This window comes from Montipora capricornis, chromosome 9, assembly GCF_036669925.1.
Source record: "Montipora capricornis isolate CH-2021 chromosome 9, ASM3666992v2, whole genome shotgun sequence".
Lineage (NCBI taxonomy): Eukaryota > Metazoa > Cnidaria > Anthozoa > Scleractinia > Acroporidae > Montipora > Montipora capricornis.
Window position 1 is genome coordinate 3,482,636 of NC_090891.1, and position 12,500 is coordinate 3,495,135.

At 41.1% G+C, this 12,500-nt stretch overlaps 1 protein-coding gene across 3 annotated transcripts in view; it reads right to left on the reverse strand.

The window, feature by feature from the left end:
- Positions 1-12,085, reverse strand: part of LOC138015644 (allatostatin-A receptor-like) — a 23,034-nt gene extending 10,949 nt beyond the window's left edge. Inside the window, exons 1-2 of one of the 3 annotated variants that reach the window (XM_068862727.1) lie at positions 12,005-12,084; positions 3,544-3,604 (exon numbers count right to left, since the gene is read on the reverse strand). The gene's annotated coding sequence lies outside the window, so the exon portion shown is untranslated. Of the gene's footprint in view, positions 1-3,543; positions 3,605-5,009; positions 5,075-12,004 lie in introns of those variants that run through there. The other 2 variants (XM_068862728.1, XM_068862729.1) reach the window with 2 other exon arrangements.
- Between the last annotated feature and the right edge of the window lie 415 nt (positions 12,086-12,500).

Sequence of the window (12,500 nt, forward strand, 5' to 3'; positions counted from 1 at the left end):
AACAAGAGAGGAACTGAAACTTTTGACAATAACTATAATAATTTCATCAAAATATGTATAGTCTATTAGACGTTTTTTTATGTGTAGTATGGGGACGAGTCAAACTGCATACAAGGAGCAAAAATACTCAGTTATACTACATATAACTACCAACAAAAAAAAAAACAGCGAAGGGAAATACTACCGCCTACTTTAGACGCCTTAACCCAACTCATCAGGCGAACCAATTATCAGGCATACGTGTGGAAGAATGCTTTGACAGCGATGCAGCAACTACAACCACCAGAAGGTAACGGTTGGTACATAGGAGGTATAATTGAAACCTGTCCTGATGACCAGGGACCCAGCACCAAGAAGACTTCTTGAATTAATGACATTTCAGTGCAGAAGATCTATGTGTCGTGCAAATTGTTCCTGCTCTGGTACTGGCAATCCATGTATAGAGTCTTGTTTGTGCATGGCAGATAAAGAAGCCCGCCACAACCCTCATCGCACATCACTCTATTTTGGCAGTGACTCTGAAGATAGTGACAACGACTAGCTATAGCTACAATAGGCACCTTATTAACCACATAAATAGTTAATTACTCTAGAAAACTCTCACGTACTGCTTTGAAGAAAGGAATGGAAAGGATTTCATTTAAGTGTCTAGTCGCCCTAGCGCTGGAGCACTCATTGGGGACACTGTAAACTGAAAGTAACAATTAACGTAAATCAAGTCAAATGATTGAAATTTAAGATGAATTGGTTTGTTTCCAATTGGGTAAAAATTAATCAACGTTCTAACGCAGTTTCTGTTTAGTACTAGTGTTGCATAATTTAAACTGTTTGTAACTGTCGGTTGTAAAAACGTTTGGTTTATATAGCGGACATGTTAGTCAAGACTGCATTACTCTACTACATATAAACCGCTTTTTGAAAAGAATTTATGTTAGTTCCTCAAGGATTCATGGCAGTGAGAGTCCGAAAACGTTAGAACTATCATCTCTAGCAAAAAGTATCTTAAAGCATCAGCCTAGTTTTCATGTTAAGTCATTCAATCGACCAAGCATTGATCTTTGATCGTTAATTAAACAAAGAGCAAAATACCTGTAAACGGTGGAGTGAGCATTTTAGACAGCCAAATGTTAAAAGGCTTGGGATGACAGAGGTTGAGAATCACATTGTATTCTTGTTTGTAAAAAGACAAGGATTTTTCATATGTTCAAGGGTTTCTTAAGGATTTTTCTTGTCACGTGATTAGTCTCGTGACGTCGGTTTATGGTACAATTAAACCCATGAAGCAAATATTTGGTACTGCCTGGGTATTTAGACCGCAAATGTTGATAAGGGTGTAAGAAAAGGAGCAAACAAATGTCATGCCCTTTTCAGCCTCGTTTTCACGCTGACAAAACAGTGACGAAGCAAAACCCTCCTTTATCGCGGGTCGTATACCACCTTTCGACTTTACGACGTAGCGTGTCTTACTCAGCAGGTATTGGTCTAATAAAATCCACTGTCAAACCTTTTCTAACTCGTGGGTTGAACGAAACCCCGATTTTCTGGTCTCTGCTACCGGACTACAGGAGAATAACGACAAAACTTGAAAAAAGACAAGATACCCCGACCCTGACCACGACCTCGACCCCGACCCTGGCCCCGACCCCGACTCCGGCTCCGGCCCTGGCCCCGCGTTTTGGCTTCTACCTGCCATTTTAAAATTAAAGATGCAGCTGTTTAGATCATGCTTCGTGACATTAACTTTCTACCCAAACATGGTGTTGCTGTGCTCTGCAGTGGGACATTAGTTTTTTGGATAGTCTCAAGAAGACTCCGTCATTCTGTATAGCCAAGGTTTAGCCAAATTATGGTTTTAAATTCATTTTGGGAAAATACACCATCTTCAGGTCTAAAATTAATATTCTCTCTGCAAACCTCAAAGGGAGAGTATAAGTCTGAATAATGCAGACAAGTATAGAAAGGAGGCCCTATTTTAGCGGAAATAGCCACTTCGGAAAACCAAGTCCGAGTCTGTAAAAAATTAAAACCAATGAAATAACTTATTCAAGGGAAACAGAAAATAGATAGAAAACTTCAATAGGAAGTTGGCTCAGTGTTCGGGTCTTGTGCCTTTGTTAGGTCGTTCATCCGTTTATTAGTGTATCGTACCGCTTTGTAGGTCCTTTTTTTTTTTTGTTTTTTTGAAACTTTGTAATTTGCAATAATTTGTGATTTATTTATGTACTTGAAATTTAAAATTTATGTAAAAAAAGTTTATAGCGGAGCGCCCGAGCGCGGAGCACCATATTTGAGAAAATATAATTTACATATATATATAGTAATAGTAATTGGACCGTTTCCTTGACCATTTTACTGCGTTTATGACCAAAGCATGGCGCAGAATGGCTATTTTTTTGTAGGACATATACTTGCTTTCTGGCATAAATTACTTTTGCCTCACTTGAACTTCCGTGTGGGTTCTTAACAGACTCCAGTTGGTTGCGGTTAGTTTCTTACAAATGCAAATCTACAGGAAAATGCTGGGAGGTGCGAATACTTAGTGGAATAACTGGCCATCAAATGTACACGCAGTTTGCAGGCAGTAGATTTCCGAACAAACCCGATCACTCCGAATAGTTTGATAAAAAATCCTGCATCTCATTTGCAACATGATTTGCGACAGCTTAAGCCCTGTTGCCACTTGTGAAATATGCACAAGTACAAGCGTAAGTATTAAAAAACACGTGTGGGAACCGGCTTGAAATAAACGCGAAATAAACATAAGCGTAAAGCGCAAGAAAGGAAACTTTTTCCTTTCCTTGCGCGTATGCTCTTATCATACGGTTGTGTTTATTTCACATGTGGGAACCGGCGTGAGTTTGCACAAGCACGTCGATTCGCACACCATCTTGAATCTTACTAGATCTTCTCGGACGTTATCACTACGCTTGCGTATGTCAAATTTTCTTCGGCTTGTCTCACTGTGTAAACGGCGCAAGCTTATCCTTGTGCTTATCGTTTTAGTGGCCGGTTCGTATGTTGTGTCATGAGCGTTTTTAACACATTTTCATTAAGCCTCTTGTGGACTGCAGGCAGGCCTCTCGTGGCGACCAATTTTTACCACTTTTCTAAATTGCAATGACAGAGAATTTCACAATTTCTGTCTTCGTTCCTGTGACGTTTCATTATAAATCATTCAGAGCTGAGAAATCATCAAGCATGATTCACGCGAGACAAGCTTGGCTTAACTTTAATTACGTTCCGGACGAGCCAAACTCGCCTGTTTTTTCTGTTTGAAAATGGGCGAAAATTGTCATTACTTAAAAAAAAAAAAGCAAAGTTTTGAAACTTGTTTGTCATGTTTTTTTTTTCTCTTCAATCGTGGGTGTACCAACGGGAATTGTGAAGACATCCCTTTTGTTTTCGTACGTTTAGCAAAATGATCCACTTTAATTTGCTTAAAAATCATAATCCGGGCATCTATTGTAGGTGCAATACTTTACCAACTGCCTTTTCGCATTATTTGATTTCTTTTTTTGTCTGCCGATTTCTTCCCGTGCTTACCTTGTTCATCAACTTTGTATAAGCGTTAATCATTCAGAGGAACCTGTTCTCTCCGCTATCCCTGTAATGTTAAAGAAGCAAGCTATGCTGTACTGAGGTTTTGGGGTTTTAAAGTAAATACTTACTGTAGTTAATGCTCTGTAAACAATTAAATGGTGCTGCCAAATTTTATCTTATCTTATCATTTCAGAATAGACAATTTCCGTTCATTTATGAGTGGTTACATTCTTGCATATTTAATAACATATATTCAAATTGTTACGTCTGCTTATCAGACGATGGAAAAGAAAAGATCCTACGAGGAGGATGTGAGCCAAACCAAAAGGTGGTTATCCTGTTTTTTTTTTAAAGCAAACACTCTCTGGCTCAGCTAAATTTGAAAACGTATTTGTTTGAATAACATCAGCTTGAGGCTACACTTAGGTAAAGAAAGAGCCGAGCAAAATTAATCGGATCATAATTTGTTTAAACAAACCGAAGTCTTCATAATGAAACCAATGAAAGAACTTATGCGAAGGGCACAAATTGGCTGCCACTGAAGGATCTGTTGTGTTTGGTCCATATATTAATTTATGAGTCGACTTCAGCTGCGTGATAAAAGTAAATATTCTGCATTAAATCGCTTTTGTTTTTCCACTGCTGTTCAGTATTACACCTTGTACAGGAACGGTATTAGACTAAATAAAAAGTAAATTGTTACTTTGAACGAGGTATGCTAATATGTTAACAGTCGAAAGCGACCTTTTGCCAACTACGGCAGGTTATATAAATTTGGAATGATGACGAGAAATTTGACAAGGGCCTTTTGTATGAATGTCTAGTTTTAGAACAGGGACAGAAACGAATAAAATAAAGATAAAATAAACACAGTTTCACAAAATCGTGGAGATAACGACTAACTTCAGGGAATGGAAATTCGAGGAATGGGAAACTCTTATATAACCAGGGATGAAGCACCGGGATTCTATTAAATAAGAAATCTCTTAAGCGTGGAATCAGCGAAAAATAATAACGATAGAATTCTAAACAAGAATAATGGGAAAAAATGATAAATTAAGAGTGAGACAACAATCACAGGACTTAAGGTTTAATAATAGCTTTTACGTGCGTCGAATTCATGAATAGATTATGAAGCAAATTCGAATTCAAGGTTTTTTTTTGGCGGACGCAATACGTACCTTTCTTTAATTTTCGAAGGCATTAAAATTGACTCCCAAGCGCGTTGACGCTTGAAATTGCAACTATTTTTCCTTCGTGAAACCTGTTCAGGGGCTTTTATTTGCTACCACGAAGCCTGTTCCTGAAAGTGTAGCAACTTTTAATTCTCGAAACTCAAGGCGCATTTAGACCAATAACTTGCCCAACTTTAATCGCCCAAACAGAATTGCAAAAACAAGGACAGCGATTCACAACAATTGATATAACATGCATCGAAGACAAACCCGCAAATTATCATGTCAGTTTACCTTAGGTTATCTTAAAGAGCATCCTCGGAGACCCAGGGGCAGATCGGGAGGCAAGGGAAGTGTAAACGGGCGAAAGAAAATGGCGACGAAGAAAAGCATAGTATGGCGAGAAGAGCCCCTGGGGACAAGTTCCTACCAGACCAGTTCCAAACAGTAGAGGTAATTCTCAATTCTGATTGGTGCGAGAAATTCTTTTTGTTTTTCTGCCCAATCAGAGGTCAGCAGGCCATGAAGTCGTTTCGTGTAGTCTTACACGGAAATCATTTGATCGCCATACTCGCCTGGTTCATTTGGCAAGGTTTTGCTCAAGGAGAAAAGTCTCAATAACAGCGCAAAGTGTACAAGAAATTTTTCGGAATATCGGCGGGGAAATACGCTGGACCTTTCGAAGGCATCGTTACAGTAGCGTATTTCCAGGTGTGCGAGATTTGTTTAAAGATGTCCTCCCCGATTCACCTAACATAGCATTGATTAATTTGGATCTAACAATTTAGATAGTCGTATAAAAATAACAACTTTCTCTAATTTTCCAGACATGTTTCGACGTTACATCCGTCATCTTCAGTGTTACATATTTTGAAATCGCCGTTGAATTTAAAGCGCGCACGATCTTACAAACTTCGTTACATTGCGTTGTCAATATTGCGTATTAAATCAAAACAGAACAAAACAAAAATTTTTAAGTGAGTGACGCTTAGTTCCTTACAGGGAGAGAGTCAGGTTAATGTGTTTCACCTGCTGGTTGAGATCGGGCTTCTCCCATTTTATATACATGGATTCCTTAAGCTTCACTTGGTACTTAGTGGCTGCAGAGTCCAGGATCTCAAAGCAATCCGGTGTGCAGGATGTTTTACAAAACTCTGAATTCTGCAGATGTTTAAAAACGTTCGAAAATCTGTCTGAAAGTAAGTGCTCGCGCACTGGTGCGGAGAAGTGTCGGCTGGTTTCACCAACGTAACAAGCATTACAACTTGCACACGAAAATTTATAGACCACACGCGTGCGAAGCCCTACAGGGACAGCATCTTTCACATTAAAAAGATTCCTGACTTTGAAAGTAGTGAAGACTAACCTTATATCAATAGGTTTACATAACCGATTAGCAAGTTTGCGTATACTCCTCTGTGCCGTGACTGAGAAGTGCCCAACGTAAGGGATTTTAAAGAAAAACTTAGGTGTTTCTTGGGGCTCGATTCCTGAATGAGACTGTGTTTTCCCTCCCTTGACTGCTGTCTGAATATATTTAGAAATATATTTGTTGATAAGGTTCTCAGGGAAGAGATTCCTCCGCAGAATGACAGACAATTTTTGAAGGTCAGTATGGAACCCCATCCAAGTGTTGTTTATCTTAAAAGTTCTATCAATCAAGGTTTTGATTAACCCCAATTTGTAGGTAAAGGGGCAAAAACTCAGATAACTGGTGAGCAAACCTGTGAAAGTTTTTTTCCGGTAAACGGTGGTTACACTTTGGTGCGGGTCAGTGTTATTGATTAGAACATCTAGGAAAGGTAGAACATGGTCAGCTTCCCGTTCCATTGTAAAGCGTATATTGGGGTGTTGATTGTTGATGTAATTGAAGAAAAGGGTTGCATCCCGTTCCGAGCATAGGATTCTGAAAGAACTAAGAAAGAACAAGAACATTGTGATATTGCGGCCGGATAAGGGTAATGGGGTAATAATTTTAGGTAGACAAGAATATGACAAGGGTTTATTTAAAATCATTAACGACACTACTAAATTCAGGGTCCTTACATCCGACCCTACCCTTACCCGGGAAGGGAAACTCCAGCGCTATCTTAGAGAACTTAGGAAAAAAGGTCACTTTGATCCTGAAGTTTATGAGGCCATTTATCCAAGTGGATCCCAGCCTGCTGGGATCTATGGTCTCCCTAAGATACACAAACCACGAGCGCCAAATTCCACCCCACCATTTCGGACCATAGTTTCCTCCATAGGCACCTACAACTACAGCTTGGCCAAATACTTAAGTAATCTACTCCAACCTCATATTCCATCCACATTCATTGCTTCAGATTCCTTCACTTTTGTGAAGGAAATCAATGAGCTATCTTTGCATGGGATGTTTATGGTGTCCTTCGATGTTGAAATCCTCTTCACCAACATCCCTTTAGATGATTGCATTAATCTTGCTGTCAAGTATATAACTGAGGGTAACCCAGGTTTGAAACTTAGTAAACATGAGCTTAAAAGGTTTTTTGAGTTTGCTAACTTGGAAAGTCACTTACTTTTCAAGGGTAACTTCTATGACCAGGTGGATGGTGTAGCCATGGGGTCCCCCATTGCCCCTGTTCTCGCCAATCTCGTTATGGGTCACCATGAGAATATATGGTTGGATCAATACGGGGATTCAGAGGTCTTATTCTATCGTCGCTACGTAGACGATACATTTTGCCTTTTCCGCTCGGAACGGGATGCAACCCTTTTCTTCAATTACATCAACAATCAACACCCCAATATACGCTTTACAATGGAACGGGAAGCTGACCATGTTCTACCTTTCCTAGATGTTCTAATCAATAACACTGACCCGCACCAAAGTGTAACCACCGTTTACCGGAAAAAAACTTTCACAGGTTTGCTCACCAGTTATCTGAGTTTTTGCCCCTTTACCTACAAATTGGGGTTAATCAAAACCTTGATTGATAGAACTTTTAAGATAAACAACACTTGGATGGGGTTCCATACTGACCTTCAAAAATTGTCTGTCATTCTGCGGAGGAATCTCTTCCCTGAGAACCTTATCAACAAATATATTTCTAAATATATTCAGACAGCAGTCAAGGGAGGGAAAACACAGTCTCATTCAGGAATCGAGCCCCAAGAAACACCTAAGTTTTTCTTTAAAATCCCTTACGTTGGGCACTTCTCAGTCACGGCACAGAGGAGTATACGCAAACTTGCTAATCGGTTATGTAAACCTATTGATATAAGGTTAGTCTTCACTACTTTCAAAGTCAGGAATCTTTTTAATGTGAAAGACGCTGTCCCTGTAGGGCTTCGCACGCGTGTGGTCTATAAATTTTCGTGTGCAAGTTGTAATGCTTGTTATGTTGGTGAAACCAGCCGACACTTCTCCGCACCAGTGCGTGAGCAATTACTTTCAGACAGATTTTCGAACGTTTTTAAACATCTGCAGAATTCAGAGTTTTGTAAAACATCCTGCACACCGGATTGCTTTGAGATCCTGGACTCTGCAGCCACTAAGTACCAAGTGAAGCTTAAGGAATCCATGTATATAAAATGGGAGAAGCCCGATCTCAACCAGCAGGTGAAACACATTAACCTGACTCTCTCCCTGTAAGGAACTAAGCGTCACTCACTTAAAAATTTTTGTTTTGTTCTGTTTTTATTTAATACGCAATTTTCTTCAGGAAATTGATTTCTGGCTTTCTAACTGTGCCAGACTCAATGAGAGGTCTCTCACCAGATATTCGCTTCCCGTGACTCTCGTGTTTTCCGACGCCAGCAGTTTCGCCTGCGGTGGGTGTACCTTCCGCGTTGATAGCGAGGAGTTCGATCTTTTCTTTCAAGCGTTTTCCTTTTTGGAGTCCGGTCTAGATAGTAACGCCAGGGAGTTGTTAGCCATTCTTTACGGCCTGAAATCGTTTCGGGCTTCGCTTACGGGCAAAGTGGTTAAGGTCTTTACGGATAGTAAGAACGCGGCGTCTATTTCCGCCAAGGGCAGCAACAGCCTTCGTTTGCATGCTTTAGCTCTCGAAATTTTCGCCTATTGTGCCGCACATGATATTTCACTTGAAGTTGAGTGGATCCCACGCTCACTCAACTCTTACGCGGATTCGGTCAGCCGCGTTGTTGATTATGATGATTGGGCTGTTTCCACTATTTTCTTCCAACATATTAGCAGTATTTTTGGTCCTTTTGACGTCGATCGTTTCGCATCCTCTCTTTCCGCTAAGTGCGAGCGTTTTTACTCTAAGTTCTGGTGTCCCGGTTGCGAAGGCGTGGACGCTTTTAGTGCCAGTTGGGGCGGCGTTAACAACTGTTTGGTTCCTCCAGTCTTTCTTGTCGCGCGTACGTTAGCGCATTTGGAAACGTCTCGCGCGCGCGGTACGCTTATCGCCCCCAAAATGGCCTTCTGCTAGTTTTTGGCCTTACCTCTTTCCTCTAGGTCACCCTAGGGATTCAGTTTCCCAAATCATAGAATTTTCTGACCCGTCAGGTATTTTCGACGATTCCCACTTGGGGTTCCCTACTATTTTTAGCACTTGCGGTTTTCGCGCTCCTGTAGTTGTTATTTTTTTTGGACGGCAGCTCGTGTGTTTAGAGCCGTTATTCAAGCATTGGTACTTTATTGCAGAGCTTTTCGCGCTATTCCATGTAACGCTTTTAGCGGTTCACGGACGACTCTCGTTGCTTTATAGCGGTTCACCTACGCTGTGTAGCGCTTTATAGCGGTTCGTGTGTGTCCGTTGTCACTTCAAAGCGGTTCACGTACGATATTTAGCGCTTTTTAGCGCGTGTCCTTTTTCGGTTTATTCCAGTTCGTTTTTTCATAGTTTTTCACAGGCTAGTGCCTTATTGACGGTCGCTCTGGAGCGTGTTTGCTTATCTTTTGTAAACGTATGGCCTTTGTTGGCAACGTTGTACGGATTTTAAGGGGTATTTGTTTTCTCCCTATATTGTTGTTATTGCCTATACTTAGGATGTACGCGTTATTGGCTGTCCACGCTTAATAAATTGCAATCGGTATTCCACGTCCACCATTTTTTCCTCATTTCTCTTATGCCTTATTTTTTCCTTTATTTGTTTACAAGTTCCAGGGTATCACCCGTTCACCACCCGGCTTTGGAGAGCCCGCGTACGCACATTCCAGCGGTTCTTGCCCACAGCTCGTTCAAGACCTACCACGGTTGTTTCAAACGTTGGAAATCTTGGGCTAGTGGTTTCCCAGAGGTTATTTACTTCCCGGCTCAAGAGGAACACGTAGCCTTGTATTTAATTTCGTTAGTTCAATCAGGGTCTTCATATTCCTGCATTCAGCAGGCGTTCTACAGTATAAGCTTTTTTCATAATGCTTGCGGGGTTTCGAATCCTTGTAAATCAGCTTTTCTTCTGGCTATTCTAGAAGGTTGTGAGCGCGTTGCTTCGAAACCGTCTAAGTTGAATAGGGTACCCATTTTGCCTGAGCATTTAGTGGCGTAAGTTAATAGATTTGCTACGCCCTCAGCATCCCTCGGGGATCTCAGAGACGTTTGTTTTTGTTTGCTTGCTTTTGCTGGTTTTTGCGCTTTGACGAGTTAAGGCGTCTTAGGTGGTCTGACATTTCTTTCTTTCAAGATCATGTTGAGCTCTACGTTTCCAAAAGCAAAGTTGATCAATTGGGTAAAGGGTGTACTTTAGTTATCGCTAGTACTGGTATCCCCACATGCCCCTTCGCTATGCTGCTCCGTTATGCCGCGCTGGCTAAGCGTAATCTTGATTCGGTTGAGTTTGTCTTTCAAAACCTTAGTTTTTCCTCTTCCAAGGGTTATTCCCTTCGTTCCGGTACGAGTTTGTCTTACACCAGGGCGAGGGAAGTCGTTTTGGCTAAGTTTCGGGCCATCGGTGTTGATACGTCTGGTATAGGTTTGCACTCGCTTAGGATAGGGGGCGCTTCGGCTGCGCTTAATAGCGGTAGGTAGGTAGGTAGGTAGGTATACTTTATTTAAATCAAAGAAACACGCTAGCCCCAACAACACTCAGCTGGTTTCCATGGAGGGCGTGTTTGAACTAGTAATACAAGATTAATAGCGGAGTTCCCGATCACGTCATTAAAAACCACGGCAGGTGGAAATCTGACTCTGCCAAGGAAGTATATTGCCGTGAAAATCTCCGACGACAGCTTCTTGCTACTTCGCGCGCTCGCTCTCGTTCTCTGGTTTTCTCGACACAACTGGTCGTGTCCTTCCTATTTCAACGTGTTGTTGCCTTTCTGCTGATTAGAACTTAAACGTTTTCTCTGCGGCGGAACGTAGTGACATAGTAGAGAAATGTGTTTATGTTCGGAATTTGCATTTATGGCCGCAGTTTGATCCTCTAGGGATTTTACGCCACATCTCGGTATTTAAGCCTTGTCGCCTCTCGCGTTAGTCACTCGACACAGCCAGTTTTACCGCTCGCACCTTGCCGAGCTTAATTTTTTCTAGTATGCTGTTCACGTTTAGTCTCGTAGTTTATAGTGATGTAATTCGTTTTTTTCTCCGCCACTGCTTTATTTCTTGTATGTTAGCTTTAACTCGTCCCCAATAAACACAACTGGTCGTGTCCTTCCTATTTCAACGTGTTGTTGCCTTTCTGCTGATTAGAACTTATACGTTTTATCTGCGGCGGAACGCAATGACATAGCAGAGAAAAAAAGATCCTACGAGGAGGATGTGAGCCAAAACAAAAGGTGGTTATCCTGTTTTTTTAATGCAAACACTCTCTGGGCTCAGCTAAATTTGAAAACGTATTCGTTTGAATAACATCAGCTTGAGGCTACACTTAGGTAATGAAAGGGACGAGCAAAATTAATCAGATCATAATTTGTTTAAACAAACCGAAGTCTTCATAATGAAACCAATGAAAGAACTTATGCGAAGGGCACAAATTGGCTGCCACTGAAGGATCTGTTGTGTTTGGTCCATATATTAATTTATGAGTCACTTCAGCTGCGTGATAAAAGTAAATATTCTGCATTAAATCGCTTTTGTTTTTCCATCGCCGTTCAGTATTACACCTTGTACAGGAACGGTATTAGACTAAATAAAAAGTAAATTGTTACTTTGAACGAGGTATGCTATGTTAACAGTCGATAGCGACCTTTTGCCAACTGTTCCTGAAATTGTAGCAACATTTAATTCTCGAAACTCAAGGCGCATTTAGTCCAATAACTTTAATCGCCCAAACAGAATTGCAAAAACAAGGATAGCGATTCACAACAATTGACATAACATGCATCGAAGACAAACCCGCAAATTATCATGTCAGTTTACCTTAGGTTATCTTGAAGAGCATCCTCGGAGACCCAGGGGCAGATCGGGAGGCAAGGGAAGTGTAAACGGGCGAAAGAAAATAGTGACGAAGAAAAGCATAGTATGGCGAGAATAGCCCCTGGGGACAAGTTCTTACCAGAGCAGTTCCAAACAGTAGAGGTAATTCTCAATTCTGATTGGTGCCAGAAATTCTTTGTGTTTTTCTGCCCAATCAGAGGTCAGCAGGCCGTGAAGTCGTTTCGTGTCGTCTTACACGGAAATCACTTGATCGCCATACTCGCCTAGTTCGTTTGGCAAGGTTTTGCTCGAGGAGAAAAGTCTCAATAACAGCGCAAAATGTACAGGAAATCGTTCGGAATATCGGCGGGGAAATACGCTGGACCTTTCGAAGGTATCGTTACAGTAGCGTATTTCCAGGAGTGCGAGATTTGTTTAAAGATGTCATCCCCGATTCCCCTAACATAGCATTGATTAATTTGGATCTAACAATTATTTT